The 18,743-nt window shown below is 46.3% G+C and overlaps 1 protein-coding gene across 2 annotated transcripts in view; it reads left to right on the top strand.

Moving 5' to 3' along the window:
* Positions 1–7,552: 7,552 nt before the first annotated feature.
* The window catches only part of CAB39 (calcium binding protein 39), a 45,420-nt gene continuing 34,229 nt past the window's right edge, over positions 7,553–18,743 (top strand). For both annotated transcript variants that reach the window (XM_032971992.2, XM_032971991.2), the window contains exon 1: positions 7,553–7,762. The gene's annotated coding sequence lies outside the window, so the exon portion shown is untranslated. The remainder of the gene's footprint in view (positions 7,763–18,743) is intronic.

Raw genomic sequence — 18,743 nt, 5'->3', positions numbered from 1 at the left:
AGAAGATGTTCAGCAGTCGCTTTAGCCTTAAGAGTTTTTGAACACGTTGACACTCACTGGAATGCCCCCTCACAAGCTATGTTTGAAAGTTCGGAGCGCCAATCATGTTGATTGGAAACACCAATGGCGAACAAGGTCTCTGCAATGCAACAAGACTTCGAACCGGCCAATTGACAAGAAATTGCATTGATGTGATGATGATGACTGGCTCTCTTTATGGGAAAATAGTTTTCATTCATCGCATTACAATGATCAGCAGAAACGAAACCAGTCTTCTGTTCCAACTCCGACGAAGACAGTTCCCTGTTTAAGTTGCATTCGCAATGACCATCAACAAAGCGCAAGGACAAGTCAGTTCATCATTTGGGATTGTATTTGCCATAGCCAGTTATTGCTCATGAATATTTACACGTTGCATTTTCAAGAGTTACGTAAATATCAAATGCCACCGTAATTATTGGAGACCCATTTTGTTCAGAAGAGGATGCTGGCTGTCATCTCCAGCGAAACGTCGTACAACAAGACTAAGAAAATCCTGCGTGGTCTTTTTTATATTCCTCCTCTTCCTCCAGTTTTGATGAAAACCCAAATTATTCGGCACATTCGCCCATGGCTTGCCAACCTGATTTGTATTCTCTCGGTCAGATGGTGGTGGATAATCGTGCTTAATTTGTTATCCTTCCTCCCCGCGCACCTCCGATTAGCACGGTTGGCTACGTATGGTGCGAAAAAAGTTAAACATACATACGTACAAAATATTACCTGACGATTTAACCCAAAATAAACGAATTATGAATCGCAATATCGTTTGTGGAAAGCCTACGTATAAAATGAAAACACGTGTGATTGATCGTGCCCCTCCTTATACTATATGGCAGTGTTCTTCATCGCAAGGCCCGCGGGCCACTGGCGGCCCCTGGTGGCCTTCAGTGCGGCCCCGACACAGCACAAAGATTGAAAACACCCCCATCATCGTCATTCTATCAAACCAAATTGTTTCAAATGTGTGGCGGCCGTCGCACTGATGATGCCTTGTCGGCGAAAGTGCCCCCCCCCCACCTCTGAAAATTAGTGACGAACACCACTCTACGCGCAGTACCTATAGAGAGCACTTGTGCCCGTTCATGTGTGGGAGCTGCTCCACACGCAGTGCACTGCAGGACTTGCTGCGTCTGCAGTGGAGCTTCACGCGCATCGATCCGTGCAAATAACAGCATGCGGCAGAGCACATCGCGCGCGTTGTTACGACTCTTAAGGGCCACCGGTGTGTGATTAAGCCCTCCTCGTACCTCTACACTCTTGCTCACACTTCCATCTCCGTGCTCATCGACCGCTCTGTCCGAGCGGCGTTTATCCGCGGCTATGCAACAGCAGCACCCGTGCGCCATCCTTCAAACGACGGCTCAGGGCTCTCACCTGTCCAGGCTCTCACCTGTCCAGGCTCTCACTCGTCCAGGCTCTCACCTGTTCAGGCTCTTCCCTGTCCATGCTCTTACATGTTCAGGCTCTCCCCTGTTCAGGCTCTCACCTGTTCAGGCTCTCCCCTGTCCAGGCGCTCACCTGCTCAGGCTCAATCCCTGTTCAGGCTCTCAACTGTTCAGGCTCTCACCTGTTCAGGCTCTCCCCTGTCCAGGCGCTCACCTGCTCAGGCTCAATCCCTGTTCAGGTTCTCACCTGTCCAGGCTCTCACCTGTCCAAGTTATCACCTGTTCAGGTTCTCACTTGTTCAGGATCTCCCCTGTTCAGGCTCTCACCTGTTCAGGCTCTCACCTGTTCAGGTTCTCCCCTGTCCAGGCGCTCACCTGCTCAGGCTCAATCCCTGTTCAGGCTCTCACCTGTTCAGGCTCTCACCTGTTCAGGCTCTCCCCTGTCCAGGCTCTCACCTGTTCAGGTTCTCACCTGTCCAGGCTCTCACCTGTTCAAGTTATCACCTGTTCAGGTTCTCACTTATTCAGGCTCTCCCCTGTTCAGGCTCTCACCTGTTCAGGCTCTCACCTGTCCAGGTTCTCACCTGTCCAGGCTCTCACCTGTCCAGGCTCTCACCTGTTCAGGTTCTCACCTGTCCAGGCTCTCACCTGTTCAGGTTCTCACCTGTCCAGGCTCTCACCTGTTCAGGCTCTAAACTGTCCAGGGTCTCACCTGTTCAGGCTCTAAACTGTTCAGGCTCTCACCTGTTCAGGATCTCACCTGTTCAGGCTTTCACTTGTTCAGGCGCTCACCTGTCCAGGCTCACATATGTTTAGGTTCACTTGTTCAGGCTTGCATGTCCAGTCTCACCCGTTCAGAGTCACCTCTTTGTTCTCACCTGCACATTCCCATCTGTTCTGTCTCACATGCACCGGCTCACCGCTTCAGTCTCACCTGTTCAGGCCCATCTCCTCATTGTCACGTGCCAAGTCTCACCTGTTCAGGCCCATCTCCTCATTGTCACGTGCCAAGTCTCATCTGTTCAGGTTCATCTCCTTATTGTGACATGCCAAGTCTCACCTGTTCAGGCTCATCTCATTGTCACATGCCAAGACTCATCTGTTCAGGCTCATCTCCTCATTGTCATGTGCCAAGTCTCACCTGTTCAGGCTCATCTCCTCATTGTCACATGCCAGGTCTCACCTGTTCAGGCTCATCTCCTCATTGTCACATGCCAAGTCTCATCTGTTCAGGCTCATCTCCTTATTGTCACAGGCCAAGTCTCTCCTGTTCAGGCTCATCTCCTCATTGTCACATGCCAAGTCTCATCTGTTCAGGCTCATCTCCTTATTGTCACAGGCCAAGTCTCATCTGTTCAGGCTCATCTCCTCATTGTCACGTGCCAAGTCTCATCTGTTCAGGCTCATCTCCTTATTGTCACAGGCCAAGTCTCTCCTGTTCAGGCTCATCTCCTCATTGTCACATGCCAAGTCTAGTCTGTTCAGGCTCATCTCCTTATTGCCACAGGCCAAGTCTCATCTGTTCAGGCTCATCTCCTCATTGTCACGTGACAAGTCTCACCTGTTCAGGCTCATCTCATTGTCACGTGCCAAGTCTCACCTGTTCAGGCTCATCTCCTCATTGTGACATGCCAGGTCTCATGTTTTCAGGCTCATCTCCTTATTGTGACGTGCCAAGTCTCTCCTGTTCAGGCTCATCTCCTTATTGTCACATGCCAGGTCTCTCCTGTTCAGGCTCATCTCCTTATTGTCACATGCCAAGTCTCTCCTGTTCAGGCTCATCTCCTCATTGTCACGTGCCAAGTCTCACCTGTTCAGGCTCATCTCCTTATTGTCACGTGCCAAGTCCCACCTGTTCAGGCTCATCTCCTTATTGTCACGTGCCAAGTCTCACCTGTTCAGGCTCATCTCCTCATTGTGACATGCCAAGTCTCACCTGTTCAGGCTCATCTCCTCATTGTCACGTGCCAAGTCTCTCCTGTTCAGGCTCATCTCCTTGTGACATGCCAGGTCTCATGTGTTCAGGCTCATCGCCTCATTGTCACATGCCAGGTCTCGTGTGTTCAGGCTCATCTCCTCATTGTCACATGCCAAGTCTCACCTGTTCAGGCTCATCTCCTCATTGTCACATGCCAGGTCTCATGTGTTCAGGCTCATCTCCTCATTGTCACGTGCCAGGTCTCTCTTGCCCCTGCACTCCTTCCCGTCCCTCCCCTACAGCCAGTTTTGTGATCTCTAAGCACCCCTCTATCGCTGTCACTCATTCCTCAATCCTTGTAGCGGGCCCTTCTCAACAACAGCATTCCATTCTGTAATCGTCTTGTGAGCCGTAACAAGCGCCTTGAGTGGAGGCGCTCTATAAATATAAATTACAGCAATACCTCGCTATGCGAATATTCAATATACGAAGTTTCAGTATAACGGACTTTAAGTTTATTTACCATTGATTAAATGGTAACAAATAATAAAGTAGAATTATAAACGAATACACTGAAATTAACAAATAAGACAATTATCCAATAAGAATGACATTATAATAAGACGTGGATTCATGAGCGTTGAGCATCGCGATGGTCAGAATGTTTACATTTGTCTCGGCCAATCAGCGCGGAGCTGTGGTGTTTGGTGGTGAACGTCACCTACGACTGCACCGTGTCAATGTATTTTACACTACACTGTTGATTGTGTCAGTTTTTTTCCTATTTGAATACTGGCACAGTATAAAATGTAATATTATTTTCACGGAGTGACCAATAAGGTCTGAATTGGTCTGTAATAAGATAGGGCACTGATATGGGGTTTTGCCTAACAGAAACATTTCTCACTCCTGCCGTCAATGACTTGCAGATTACGATTGACAACTACAACCTTTTTCGGCTTGACCGAGGATCTAAAGGAGGTGGAATTGCCATCTATGTTCGTAATACTATCGCATGTTCACCAGCTCACTCCTTGTTTAAAAAATGTTGCTTTGAAGGTTTGCTCTCAGAATAACTCTCCCAAATAATCAACAGATATTACTAGTGTGCTGCTATAGACCGCCTAGTGGGAAGGATGTTGAAGCTGCATCGGCACTGAGAAAGCTTTTTGTGGGCCTCCCTAAAGGTGAAATAGTTTTAGTGGGTGATCTAAATTGGAATTGGCTAAACCCGCCGACCGTGGCCACAAATTTTATAGATGAATTTAACCTGTTTCAATTAATAAATGTTCCCACAAGACCCAACCTAAAAAATCCGGGACAGTCATCTCTGCTTGACGTCCTATTGACAAATGCCCCTCACAATTTCGCAGTGACTGGTGTTCTGGGTAATAACCTTAGTGATCACTCCTTCATTTTTGGGGTGAGATCATCAGCCAGACCCAAAGCCCCCCCTAAAATTGTTGAGAAGCACTCTTTGAGGCACTTCAGCACTCAGGCATTTACAAATGATGTGCTTCACTCGGATATTGATAAGGTGTGTGATATCCCCAACCTGACTACGGCTTGGGAGACTTTCAGGTACACGTTTCTCCAAATCCTTAACAAACATGCTCCGTTGGTTAGATTTAAAATAAAAGGCAACCGCCCACCATGGTATGAGCCTTTGATTACAAAGCTCATGAAAACTAGGGACAAGGCTTGGGCATGTGCTCAGAAAAGTAATTTGGTAAATGACTGGCTAGAATACATGATTTTAAGGAATAGATGCGTAAAAAAATACGGCATGCAAAAAATGCCTACTTTTCCTCCACTCTCTTGGAATCACATGGAAATGCCAGGATTTTTTGGCATCCAAAACAGACAATCTGCCCGTTGAGCTTATCCGAAATGGGGAATATTTTTCAGATCCCCAAAAAATAGTTGACAATTTTAACCTTCATTTTTCTGAAGCTGGTAATATTTTTGATAATGTATTGGGAGTCACCCCTGCTCCTGCAAATTCCTACACCCCTGTCCAAACATTAAACGAATTTAGTTTCCAACCAATCCACGAAAGTAATGTTCTGAAACAACTGTCCTACCTCAAAGGGTCCTCCTCTACCGGAGGAGATAGTTTTCCCGTCTTTGCTCGACTAACTGTTGGTCACCTAATATACAAACCTATAGCCCATATTTTCAACCTGTCCATCAAAGTTGCATCAGTTCCTCTAGAATGGAAACATTCCTATGTCCGTCCACTTCACAAAGGGGGCCCTAAAGATGATCCCAATAACTACCGACCTATCTCAATTTTGTCCCCATTGATGAATATTTGTGAAAAATTATTGAACTACCAAATTAGCAGTTTCCTGTCCACCAACAATCTACTACATCTAAAATAATCTGCGTTCCGAAAAAAATACAGCACCACATCTGCTGCATTAGACTCTTTGAGTCAAATTTACAATAGCCTTGATAATAAGCAGTACTGTGCCTGTCTTTTTCTTGACCTGTCCAAAGCTTTTGATACAGTAGACTACAACACCCTGCTTAGTAAACTAAGTTGCCTCGGTTTTTCCGAGAAGACAGTACAATGGTTAAAAAATTACCTCTTTTCTCGCACCCAAACTGTATTCACAGATGGTTGGAGGTCAAACAGTGTTAAGATAACAAAAGGGGTTCCACAAGGTTCCATCCTCGGCCCCCTCTTGTTCTCTCTTTATGTCAATGACTTGGGCACTGACCTGGATCATTCCAGGGTAAATCTTTTTACAGATGACACGATAATGATTACTGCTGGCCGCTCTCCGGATGACGTGATTGCTAAGCTCCAGGGTGATTTCAACAAACTACAACATCAGCTAGTTTCTCTTAAACTAGTCTTGAATACCTCCAAAACCAAGGTGCTATGCTTCTCACCGGGACGAAAGCAGGACGTTATTTTTCCCCAATTACATTCCTTGAATAATTATCAAATAGAGCAAGTTAAGATCTATAAGTATCTTGGGGTCATCCTGGATTCAAAACTTAATTTTGAAGATCACATTGATTATATTGGTAAAAAGACAAAAATAAAAATTGGTTTTCTGTATCGACACAAGCATTGCTTCCCCCCAATGTTCCGTTTGGAATTGATAAAAGCTACCATACTGCCTCTACTTGACTACTGTGACATCGTGTATAAATCAGCCCCAAGTACTGTACTGAAAAAGCTTGATTCCATCTATCACTCGGCCTTAAGATTTGCATTGAACTGCCCATATAGGACTCACCACTGTGATCTCTACATTCGGTCAAACTTAACATCTCTTAATGTTCGACGGCTTGTGCACCAGATCTTATTTATTCACGATGTACTTACAAAAAAATCCGCAGACTACCTACTGGATCTCCTCTCTGTTTCAAAGAACAAATTTGACCTCGGGTCTTCGCTCATCTACCAGTCTCGTCCCTTCACCTGATGAAGGCCGCTTGTGTTGTAGCCGAAACGTCGTGAGAATATTATTATTTTATCAATTTATTATTTTATTCTCATTCTACGTGACTTTACTGAAAGAACCAAAGAAGATGCTCTAGAGGAGTTGTACACCCCTAGCTGCCACTGCTATTCAGTGGCCTAAAATATGGCTCTAGATTTTGGTGTTATAATTTATTTATGTAGTTTATTGTAAAAAATTGGGTCACAGTCCCTATGATCACTGTTACATTGCATTTATGGCTTTTATTTTGTTGATTTCGAAAAGTTTTTTTGAGTTTTGGCCATGTTTTTGTTTATTGTATACGGAGTTAGACTGATGTCCTTAATCTTAGTTGTATTGTGGTTGTTGTTGTTATTTTGACTTGCATCCCACTGGGATTTTTTGCACACAGCGTTGGTGTACGGTGCTATTTCAGGAATATTTTGTTTTTTTCCTGGATTTTCTGGTTGCACAGTCACATAATCACTTTAAGATGTTTTCTTGTTCATGTTTTTTTGTTTGTTGCGGTTGCACCCGCTTCAAGAGCCGAATGGCTCACAGGGCTATACCAAATAAATGAACTATGAACTATGAACAGCTTTGCGGTGTTGCTGTCGATCGAGATAGCCAAAGTGGTGACGTCATGTCTTATTGTTGTCGGTGACGTCACCGCAAAAGGCCGCCGACAAACCCTCGATGCGATGACGTCACCAGCCCCCCCTCCCCTGCGCGGCGCCGTCGAATGTCGTCACGACGCCGCTTCCGCTCATGCGCATTGCGGCTGCGTGACGTCACCGCCCATCCCCAGCAGGCACGAGAGGCGCAGTTGAAGAGTTCGCGCGAGCGGGCGGCGTCGTCGGCGCTGTGAAGAGGGGGGACAACGTGGAGACAAAAAGCAACCCGAGCGGCCAGAGAACGCGGCTTTCCCCACCACCACCACCACCACCTCCTCCCTCCTCTTCTTCTTCCACGCCGAGGTGAGCGCCTCCGCGATGTTTCGCGCCCCATCTCGAGCCCTGGCGGGCGGTGTCGACCCCCCCCCCCACACCAGCCCAGCCCAGCCCAGCCGCTCGCATTTCCCAGCGCGCATAAGCGTCCGCCGTACCGGAGCTCGCCGCCGATTGGGCGGCGCGTCCGGCACGTGGCGCCCGTTATCGAATCGGACGGCCGCGCTTGCGTGTCCGCGATGCCAATTGTAATGGAAAGGCCCAGGGGGGGGAGCTCGCGAAGATGAGTGGCGTCGAGACCGCCGAAGCGTTGCCGGCAGCTGCGGGCCCGGGCGGCGGCGGCGGCGGCGGCAGCCGCATGAGCTGGCGGGGCTGGGGGCTATTAGCGAGCGGCCTCAGCGCGGCGAGCACTGACAATTAGACGCGGCAGCGGTAGCACGCCGCCGTACTCTCCCGTGCAAGTGTCGCAGTCGGGTCACGGGAGGCGGCTTCCGTGACACACGGCTTTTGTTGGGAAGTGTCTCTGTTGTGGCCGCTGAGGGTGTGGTGGTGGTGGTGGTGGTTGTTGTAGGTCGAGAGAGGCAGCTCGCTCGCTCACTCAGCGCGGCTAATTTCCAGCGTTAGGTCCCAGCGATAATTATCGCGACGGGTAGCGTCATTATTAATAATAATAATGGTGTTCCTACAGCTGCTTGCTTCGCGCAAACGCGGGTAGAAATCTCCCCCATGTCACGCGGGCTGTTGTAATGTTTACTCAAGTGCGCTGGGGGGTGGTGGGTGACTCTGTGGGCTGTGGCTCGTGCCGCCTTGGCGCGTGAAAGCTGCCAAACACGGCAAGGCAAAGATGAGAACCCTCCGCACACGCATCCCCCGTGTAGCCCGGGGTTGAGCGGACGCCGATTGCAGGGCATCGCGGCGCGGGTGGTGATGCTTTGGTGCCCCGCGCCTCCCGATCAGCACGGTTGGTTACGTGCGGGGCGAAAGAAGTTTAACCTGCGAGTACATACACGTCGGGCTGCGTTCGTGTCCCCAGTGTTGATGTTTACACACCACGGTGTACTCAAATATTTAAGGTGGTCCGTCAAATGCAATATATACAAAGGGTACACACGTAAGCGGGTTCAACCGTGCGAGAGTAAATCCGGTGACCTGTACACATGCGAATTTTCCAACGGTGTGAGAGTTGTTGCCGACAGAAGTGAAATTAAACAAGACCCCCTTACGTGCAAATAATATACAGGTATCTAAAAAAAAAGTACACTTACATCCGTGCTTTCCTTGTTTAGCTAGCTTGGCTGCATCCTTCACGTGGCGAGATCGGTGCTGTGTACGTACGGTACCGCATCGTGACATGGAAACCTGGGCCAAGGTCGACGAGTGTACGCCAGCGTCACCACCGTCGTCACAAGCCCCCCATTGATCATCGCCACCATCGTGACAGTAGTCAACGCTCATTCGGTGCAAATAAAAACAAATATTCATAACTCGGCAATGTTTACGGTCGTACAAATGTCGAGGTGCCGCCACTGCGTCTTGCTCGGCAACAAGCGGGCATCACGAGGACGCCTCGATTCAAAATTACCTTAATTTCGCATATACAATTGACGGAATCTCCCTTCTGTTGCTGGATTTATTTGTATTTTATATATACTTTAAATGCCAAACCATGTTTCCTGTACCCACGATTGACGTTAATGGGTTTTGTATCGCCCCGTGCGCTTCGTGTACGATACAGCAATTAGCGATTTTGTTGGCTGCTCATTAACCTGGACCCTTCCGCGTAACGTGTGGCTTGTGTCTAGCCTGCGCGTTAGTTTTTTTTTGGTTAACGATGCAAACTCGAATGTTATGATCGTTTCCGTCACGTTACCACTGACGGTAAATTTGCTGCGTTCTTGGCTTAAAGATACTGATTTATGGAGTAAATATTTTTAATCGTTGTTGCTGTCATCAACGGTGGGGTTAAGTTGTAACAATGGCACGGGAGAGTAGGGCATCCGCTGGTAGCTGTCAATAAATATGCAGCACTATACAAACGGTATCGTTAGCAATCACTCCGCTGTGCTGGCTTTACTGGTCCAGATGACTCAGGTACCCTCCCTGACGGTTCATCCCTCAAAGAGATCGCCCAGAATGCGCGCGATATCGGAAGATCGCAAAAGCGAAGCAGGTTTGAGCCTGGATAGTGCTTTTAATAGACGACCACCATGAATAACACATGTTGTGTACAGCAGAAGACAGTGCGGCAAATCCATTATGCCACTGTACTATGCTCCCACATATATGCTTGCCACCTTCAATCTGCACTGACCAGCGTTGTGAAATTAGGTCAAATAATATGTGTGACATGGCATGGAGACGTCCTAATCCAGCAGTGGATTTCAAAAGGGGGGCTGTGCACGTGCTTACAATAAAAACGTCGACGATGTTCAGTGTCGTTTCATGTCCAGCTCAAGTGGTTGGACAGGAACCATCTTCTCATGCCGCTAGAGAAGCCTTTTATTTTCGGGTGAGAGCACAGGATGTGAACCCAGGACCTCAGTGGTGCTGGCTATGTTATCTGACACGGGTGTAAGATAAACCCCCACTGAGCCACCCAGATTCTGTTTCAATTAAACTGGAACGCGCCCGTGTGTCATTTTGACAGTAAAGTGCTCTTTTTAAACAACACTGCTCTTAAGTGGCAAGGCAGCGCGACATTCCACAAGTGTAGTTCTGTGCGGCAGCATCCAAATAGTTTGCACAAGTTCTGCATTATTGCCTGCGGTAAGGCTGCATTGGGCATCTCGGTGTTAAAAGTAAGACCGCTTTTGGCACTGGCGGAGCCAGTCGGGGGGGGGGGGGGGGGTGGCGCATGCCCCCCCCAATGATCCGATCGAAATTCCTCATTTCGATCGGATCATTGGTGGTTTATTAGTAATAAATCGGCATTTTGCGACCCCCACTGCCGCTGTGTAGCATATTATAGGACAATAGTCTGAGTCCATAATTGGCAATATGTAACGGAAAAGCAGTTATAAGTGACTCAGATATGTGCGCAGTTGCGTTTACAGTACACGACTTCCCTGAAGGCATCAGCACCTTCAGCGAGCGCGATGCCGATCACATACGGTTCGAATTCGACCCATCGCCGCACACGCGTCGAATAAAAAGCAAGGGTCAAGTCCTTACTCACTAAAAACGCCTCTATCATTTTTCATTGCTGGAGGGGTTGCCCCCCTACCTGAAAATCCTGGCTCCGCCATGAGCGTTGGGCATCTCGGTGTTAAAAACAAAATTGCATTGCTGACAATGACTTACATTCAAGTGGAACACTGCCCACGATGAATCCAGTCGGCACACTCGGGCAAAGTCACTGCTCGTGTAAAATGCGCTTCTGAAAGTGCATGCAAAAGTGATTATAAAAATGTGTTTTGGGTTACTAAAAAGTCAAAAGGGCCTTAACATTCATAAGGTCTTTTTTTAATTAAATTTGATTGGCACATCTTCAGTTTGCACGTCCTTCGTTTAACATATCCACGTGACTTTTTACTTCAAATGGGCCACCAACAATATTTATTAATCACTGTAAGCATCTTAGCCAATACAATCGGGTACAAGTGGGGAATATTTTCGACATGGGCTCACTTTCTTATGTTAACACAATCATTCACTAGCCACTGCCAAGGGCCCTTTGCAGTGACAGAAGTGGTTTAGGTATGTTAATGGATTTCCATGTCAAAGGTATTTTAAAGCCTGACCCAGCCGCCAGGAAGGAAAACGTTCTCCTCTCCTGTTGTAAAGTTTATTCATGTAATCGACAAGAAAATAGAACACCGCTGAAAAGTACCCAAAGTAGCATGTACAGAGATGTATTTAAATATTAATGTTAAATAACTGGTCTTAAGAAGGATGCAATGTGATGAAGGCTGATGGACGAGACTGGTGACAGAATTGCAGTCAAATGTGTGGTGACGCCTAAAACGGGGGTCGGCAACCTGTGGTTCTTTAAGGGCTGCTTCGTGACGTTATTTGTTAAGGACCACCGTTTCATATTCACCACGTGCATTGCGGCTCTTGAAATGTTCAGTTTATTTACCGAATTGAGAAAACGGCTCCCCTTGTTATTTTGGTTTCTGACCCCTGGCCTAAGAGGATGACTACTGCGGGCATGGAGCCGATGAGATAAACTGCTGCGCAGGGGCGAGATGGATTGTTGCTTTGCAGGACCGTGAGGGATGGCAACAGTGTGTGGAGAGGCCTTTATTCGGCAGTGGATAGGTCATGAATGCTGATGATGATGAATGGGAGTAATGCTGTTGAGAGCTACTAGCTGAAGCTATAAGCAACTGTCAACATGAGCAATGAGGCAGCACTCAGAATTTGAGGTCACGTGTTAATATTAATCTATGTAAATTGGTGTATTGTTTGTAGTCTAGTATACTGCCTAATATGTGCTAATATATGAACAACGAATCTCGTATTAATTGCTGTTGCTGGGAACATTGATATAATTCTGATATTCTTCACTGGTGATGTAATAGAATACATGTTTTTCTTTAACCATTGAATGATCAAATAACACTGATGCCCAGTGAATATTAACCATTACTTCAAAGTCAAAGTGTCTATATTATGTAGATTATTTTGCTGCTATAAATTTCCACACGATGGACCACTTCGTTGAGTTATCATTTGTGGCTGTGTCGCTTGTGAAAAATAAGCTAATAGCTCTGTGGGCTTTACCTGGTAAGATAACAATAGTTTACTCTACAGCGGTGGTAGTGCAAGCCTGTAACCCATCACTGTGGAGGGAAGGGTTGGTGGATCGTACAAATGTTGTGAAACTCCCTTTCCGTGGGCATCGAGGTACCCTACCCTGACTTGCCGTGAAAACATGGCTAAAGTAAATGTGAACTCCACCTGTTCCATCTATATGGGATAGTATTGCCACCTCGCATGTGTGGCTTCCTCTGGGTGTTCTGGTTTCCACCCACATGTATAAACACTTTATTTATTGACCGATAACACCCTCATATATATAAAGGACAACAGAGCTTGGGCAGTTGTTGGTACTAGCTCAACTGCGTGGCGGATGCCTTCCCATTGTTCTGGTTCCTCACATCTCTGGAGTAATTATCTCACTTCCAGAGTCATAAAATACTGTGCGTTAGCACGTTGCCAGTTGAAATACGTAAATATATTTATCTATTTGTCCCAAAAAGCTTTATCGTGCCCTAATTCTTTCAGATGGTACCTACGCTGGGATGTTACCCAATTCCGTTTTGAACATTTTTGCAGGTAGGAGAAAACGGAAAAAAACCAGAGGAAAATAAACTCCTTTAATTTTTTATAAAACAACGGTTTTATTACCTACTTTGTTTAACTCACGGTCGAGAAGTACGTCAATGGCGCCTGAGACACGCGGCGCCTGCTTTTTATGCGAGCCGATCCCACAGTTTAGGGACTGCGGCGTTTTTGACCTACACAAATATATACAGTGAGGGAAAAAAGTATTTGATTCCCTGCTGATTTTGTACGTTTGCCCACTGACAAAGAAATGATCAGTCTATAATTTTAATGGTAGGTTTATTTGAACAGTGAGAGACAGAATAACAACAACAAAATCCAGAAAAACGCATGTCAAAAATGTTCTAAATTGATTTGTATTTTAATGAGGCGCTGCAGGATTTCAGTCCTTCACGGCGTAGTGTGTTACCAATTGTTTTCTTGGTGACTATGGTCCCAGCTGCCTTGAGATCATTGACAAGATCCTCCCGTGTAGTTCTGGGCTGATTCCTCACCGTTCTCATGATCATTGCAACTCCACGAGGTGAGATCTTGCATGGAGCCCCAGGCTGAGGGAGATTGACAGTTCTTTTGTGTTTCTTCCATTTGCGAATAATCGCACCAACTGTTGTCACCTTCTCACCAAGCTGCTTGGCAATGGTCTTGTAGCCCATTCCAGCCTTGTGTAGGTCTACAATCTTGTCCCTGACATCCTTGGAGAGCTCTTTGTCTTGGCCATGGTGGAGAGTTTGGAATCTGATTTATTGCTTCTGTGGAAAGGTGCCTTTTATACAGGTAACAAGCTGAGATTAGGAGCACTCCCTTTAAGAGTGTGCTCCTAATCTCAGAACATTACCTGTATTAAAGACACCTGGGACCCACACATCTTTCTGATTGAGAGGGGGTCAAATACTTATTTCCCTCATTAAAATGCAAATCAATTTATAACATTTTTGACATGGATTTTTCGTTGTTATTCTGTCTCTCACTTCAAATAAACATACCATTAAAATTATAGACTGATGATTTCTTTGTCAGTGGGCAAATGTACAAAATCAGCAGGGAATCAAATACTTTTTTCCCTCACTGTATGTAAATAATAAGGCGTCCATACAAAATGTAAATTTATTAAAAGTAGCAAATTAATTGATGCCGAATTTGATACAGGCATGCATTGTCACCGGATCTGAGTACGTGTGCAAAATGTGGAATTGATTGGACAACGGGAAGTAGACTAACTTTTGATTACAAGATTTGACCACGGCAAACAGAGGAATCAAGTTAAGTAAAACCGTTGAAAAACACAACACAAACTCCCACACAAGCGGAAACGGCTTAAATATAGCTTCGCAGACCACCTGTCAAAAAGATACTTGCTTGAAACTACCTCTTTACAACACCTCATTGTAGAGTGGTTACAGAGTTTCCATGGTTGTGAATGCGGAACTTGATTTGAGCTGTGAGTGTAACATTTCTCTTCTCTTGTTTCCTGCAATGTATCCTTCAGTATGAGCTTTTGTGTCCCTGTTCTGTCATTCATCATTGCTTTTCGGGGAAGACCATGTAATCATCTGACCAACTTTGTGTTGTTAAGCCCCCCCCGCCACCATCTGACCATTGCGTGTGCGTGCATTTAAAGCACCAGTTATTATTATTATTGCTTCACCCTGCCGGTGAGTTGAACAACAATTCACACAATCACATTCAGCAATCGGATACGACATTTCTCTTGAAGCTGCATCATCGGCATCAGATCCAGAAAGCCAGAACATTTATGCAGGAAGTCGGAATGATCTCGGCATCTGACGAGGAACAACCAATCAGATGCAATAATTGGCTACAAAAAGCAACTTGTGAAAAAACGCTGAAGTCAAAGGAAACATCATCGGTGACGTTGATGTTGAAGAAGGGCCATTTCTCGAAATGTTGCTTATATATTATTATTCCTTTTAAAGCCACAGTGTTATTGACGAATGCGTTGAGTTTTGTTGGTTTGTTATTTATTCGCCAATACAATATCACCAATTATTGTTGGCTAATTATGTTGTTTTTCATTACCCGCCCTCGAACGCACTTCAGAAATACAATCCTGCAATGGTCACAGGGATGAATGGCCGTGCATGTTTCTGCTATTTTTGTGGTGTTGTAGCAACGGCCTCGAACGAGTATTGCTTTCCCACACTCGGCCTTTGCACAGCGAGTGAAACTGACAAAAAAACTAAAACTGAGAGCGGAATTGTGATGGCGAGGATGCCACACAGACCAAGCGGAGCAGTGCACTTCGGCCGTCTCTGCCCCAAGGAGGCGGAGGCGATGAGCTGCGAATCCATTGATGTCGACCCCTCGCCGTGATGACACAGCGTTTGCTACACCTGCAATCGTCCATCGATTAGTCTTCTCACGCTGATGATTCACGCTTCGGAGGCGCACATGTAAGAATCGATTATGTACCGTCAGTGCATGTTATCTTTGCAGCATGCATGCGTACTTCACCATGAGGCAAATATTGGGAAAACATGAGACTGACAAACATGATGAGCGTCGATGCTTAAATCAAATTGCGAACCACAAATTGTGACAGTTCATCAAACCGTGGTGTAGTTGGGGTTGTGGTGGGATGGGAATTGCAGCTTGCTTAGTGCTTAGCGTTGCTTCCCTCCCACTGTTCACGGCTGGGGGATGACAGCTGACTGGGAAATGTGGAATGGATCGATGAGATTCTTGAGTGTTTTGACTTGACCAGGAATCAAATGGGCCTTAATTTGTGTTAGTCTTGGCGTGGGTGGCGCATCTCTGCAACCCGGCATTGTGCTGGCAGGGTTGGTGAATCACGTAGAGATTATCATCATGTGAGACACTGAGCTAGTAGTAGTCCTATCAGGTGATACAGAACGTTATGCAAAATTAGGCTGCTGAACTATCCGCTGGTGGCGGGTGCGTGTTTGTTCCCCTGTGCACTTTTGTTTCCTCTGCCACTCACAAATACTTTTAATTTATTGGCTGAAAATCCAAAGCACAATCCTGTTAACAAATAACACTGCTGACTCTTTACCAAAAGCAGATTCACCGAGTGCAGGGCACTGCCTTAGGTGGCACTTCGTGACAGCCACTCTCACAATCGCAGCTTTAAGTTCAAATCCCAGTCGGTGATACAATTGAGCACACAGAGCTTTCTCGAAACTGGCCCTCGCCGTGTCTACGTGGTGTTTACACTGTTATGAGGCGGTTTTTTTTTCATTACTCAAGCCCATTCCGAGCTTTGTGTGCTTGTGAAGCGAGCCTCAGGGTGGGTGGGGGGGGGTGGGTCTGAGCTGGCGCTGTGCTCCACTGATGCTCATTTCTCTGCTTGCAAATGTCCCAATAAACTCCTGGCTGTAGTTAAATGTTCACCGAGCGCTGTCGCTTGTTAGATTGTTAGGCTGTAAAAAAAAGTCGAATTTATAAAAAATGTGCAAATAAGCCCAATGTTTGTGTTCTAATTTGCATAGCAGTACCCGCAGGTTGTGCACATGACCAGATCACCTGGAATGCACCTGGTCTCATCAGATCTTGGAAGCTAAGCAGAGTTGAGCCTGGCTAGTGCTTGGATGGGTGACCACTATATAAATCGTGGGGTTGTAGGCTGCTACTGGTCTAGTTTGTCAGCAGGAAACAGTTCAGAAAATCCATTGTTCCTGTACTATTCTCCCAAACATGTATGCCACCTTTATTGACTGGCGTGGTGCAGTATGGGTTAAATAAACTATTTTTAGTTTAACATGTAGGCTTTCGCAACCAATAGATTGCGTATATATGTGAACCCAAAAAACCTATATTATAAACTATTTTTATTTTTCGTTTTAAAGCTTTCGTGACTGCAGGGATTCATATTCTTGGTTCTTTCGGTAAAGTCACGTAGAAGGGAAAAAATTAAATAATCCAAGTAAAACCATAAAAATTATCACGACGTTTCGATTGCCACACAAGCAATCATCATCAGGTGTGAAAACGTGACTTTACCGAAAGAACCAAGAATATTTTTATTTTACCAGGTAAGGTCCACTGAGCTATCTAGCTCTTTTTAAGAAGCGACTTGGCTGCAAATGATTGCCGAGTGCATTGGCTTATCACGTGGAAATTTATAGCAGCCAAATAATCTAAACGTATGTTTCTAAATTTGGAGGGAAAAACTGGAGGACCCGGATAAAAAATCTACTCCACCACGGGGAGAACATGGAATATCAAAATATACAGCAGACGTCAGGGTCGGGATTGGACCCACAACCTCCTATATACCAGGCGAGGTGTTTAACATCTCACCACCTGCCATGCGGGGGGGACCGCCGTCCAACATGTTACTGACAGCAGGGACTGTACGTGCACTATCAGGTTGATAATTTTTTTTTATCTATCGGCCTCGAGCACACAGGAGTGGCTTAACCACCGTGCCTCATTTCCAGCGATAAAGCTGTCGCCCCGCCTGAGACTCTGGATAATCCCCCGAGCTTACGGGTGCCGTCACCAGGTGCGGCTGCGACGAGGCCGCCACGTGTTAGCGCCGCGGACCCTGGACCCCGGCCGGCCTGTGCGGCGAGCGCGGCGCGCGCAAGGACGAGAGACGCTCGCCTTGGAAGGTGGCTCAACGAGACCGCATTCCGGGGCCCAGCGACGGCGCTCCGGGGCGAAAATTGAGAGAGCGAGCGAGGCCGCGGGCCGATCGCGGCCAGTGAATGGTCTCTCTCTCAGTGGTCGCGTGCATTTTTTTTCTCCCTGTCCTCCGGTTTTTTACCTCCACTTAGAATCAACGTTCGTTTCGAGTATTTCACTGCTGTAAATGTCCACGCGATAAGCCACTACGTTGAGCTGTTATTTGTGGCCAGGTCACTTCTGAAAAAGAGCAACATAGCTCGGTGGGCCTTACCCGGTAATTATTTTTTTAAATTGTTTAAAAATATCAACCCTGAATCCACTGCTGGAAGAGGAAGGGCTGCTCACTGGCCATAGGTTGTGGGTGTTATTTGACCTTGCTTCACCACGCTGGTCAGTGCGGATTGGTGAAGGTGGGGAGCATGGGAGTGCAGTGCAATTTATTTTTCTGCATTGCCCACTTAGCCCCACACATCTTGCGACACCTGTTGCATGGTGCTCACTCGTGCAAGCGTTGTCCAGGCTCAAGTCTGCTTAATTTCTGAGAAGAGGTCGGGTGATTTAACAATCATAGGCGCCTGATTTTCGTTGTCAGCGTTCGTGCCCGCTGGACTCGCCTAATTAGTAGGCATACAAATAATCCACTCTCCACCACAATCCTCCACTCTCAGTGAATTGGTGGATTGTCATGGTTCAAGTTTAGGTTCAGAATATCAACAAAATACATTGTGTCATTTGTACCTTCTCTTACATTCAATCTTGTCTCATTTGTTCAAATAGCTTGAAGCAGTATGTTCAGGTATAATTTGTATAAATCATTAAATGATCAATTCTTAAACATATGCACCAGTACCTTCACAAATATAAGAATTGATTTAATTTAAATGATAATTGTTTCCCCGCATGTCCGATTAGCACGGTTGGCTAAGTACGGTGCGAAGTAAGTTCAACATACATAGATTCACACAGATACCCATAGACTCGCACAGAGACCCATAGTTTGTTGTCCTACCCCCACACCTCCGATTAGCACGGTTGGATACGTACGGTGCGAAAGAAGTTCAATATACCGCGATCCCTCGTCAACCGCGGGGCGTAGGTTCCTGGAAGAGGCCGG

Source organism: Petromyzon marinus, chromosome 47 (assembly GCF_048934315.1).
Source record: "Petromyzon marinus isolate PM22_M1 ecotype Great Lakes invasive population chromosome 47, UKy_Petmar_22M1.pri1.0, whole genome shotgun sequence".
Taxonomy (NCBI): domain Eukaryota; kingdom Metazoa; phylum Chordata; class Hyperoartia; order Petromyzontiformes; family Petromyzontidae; genus Petromyzon; species Petromyzon marinus.
This window is presented reverse-complemented; position numbering and strand designations above follow the sequence as displayed.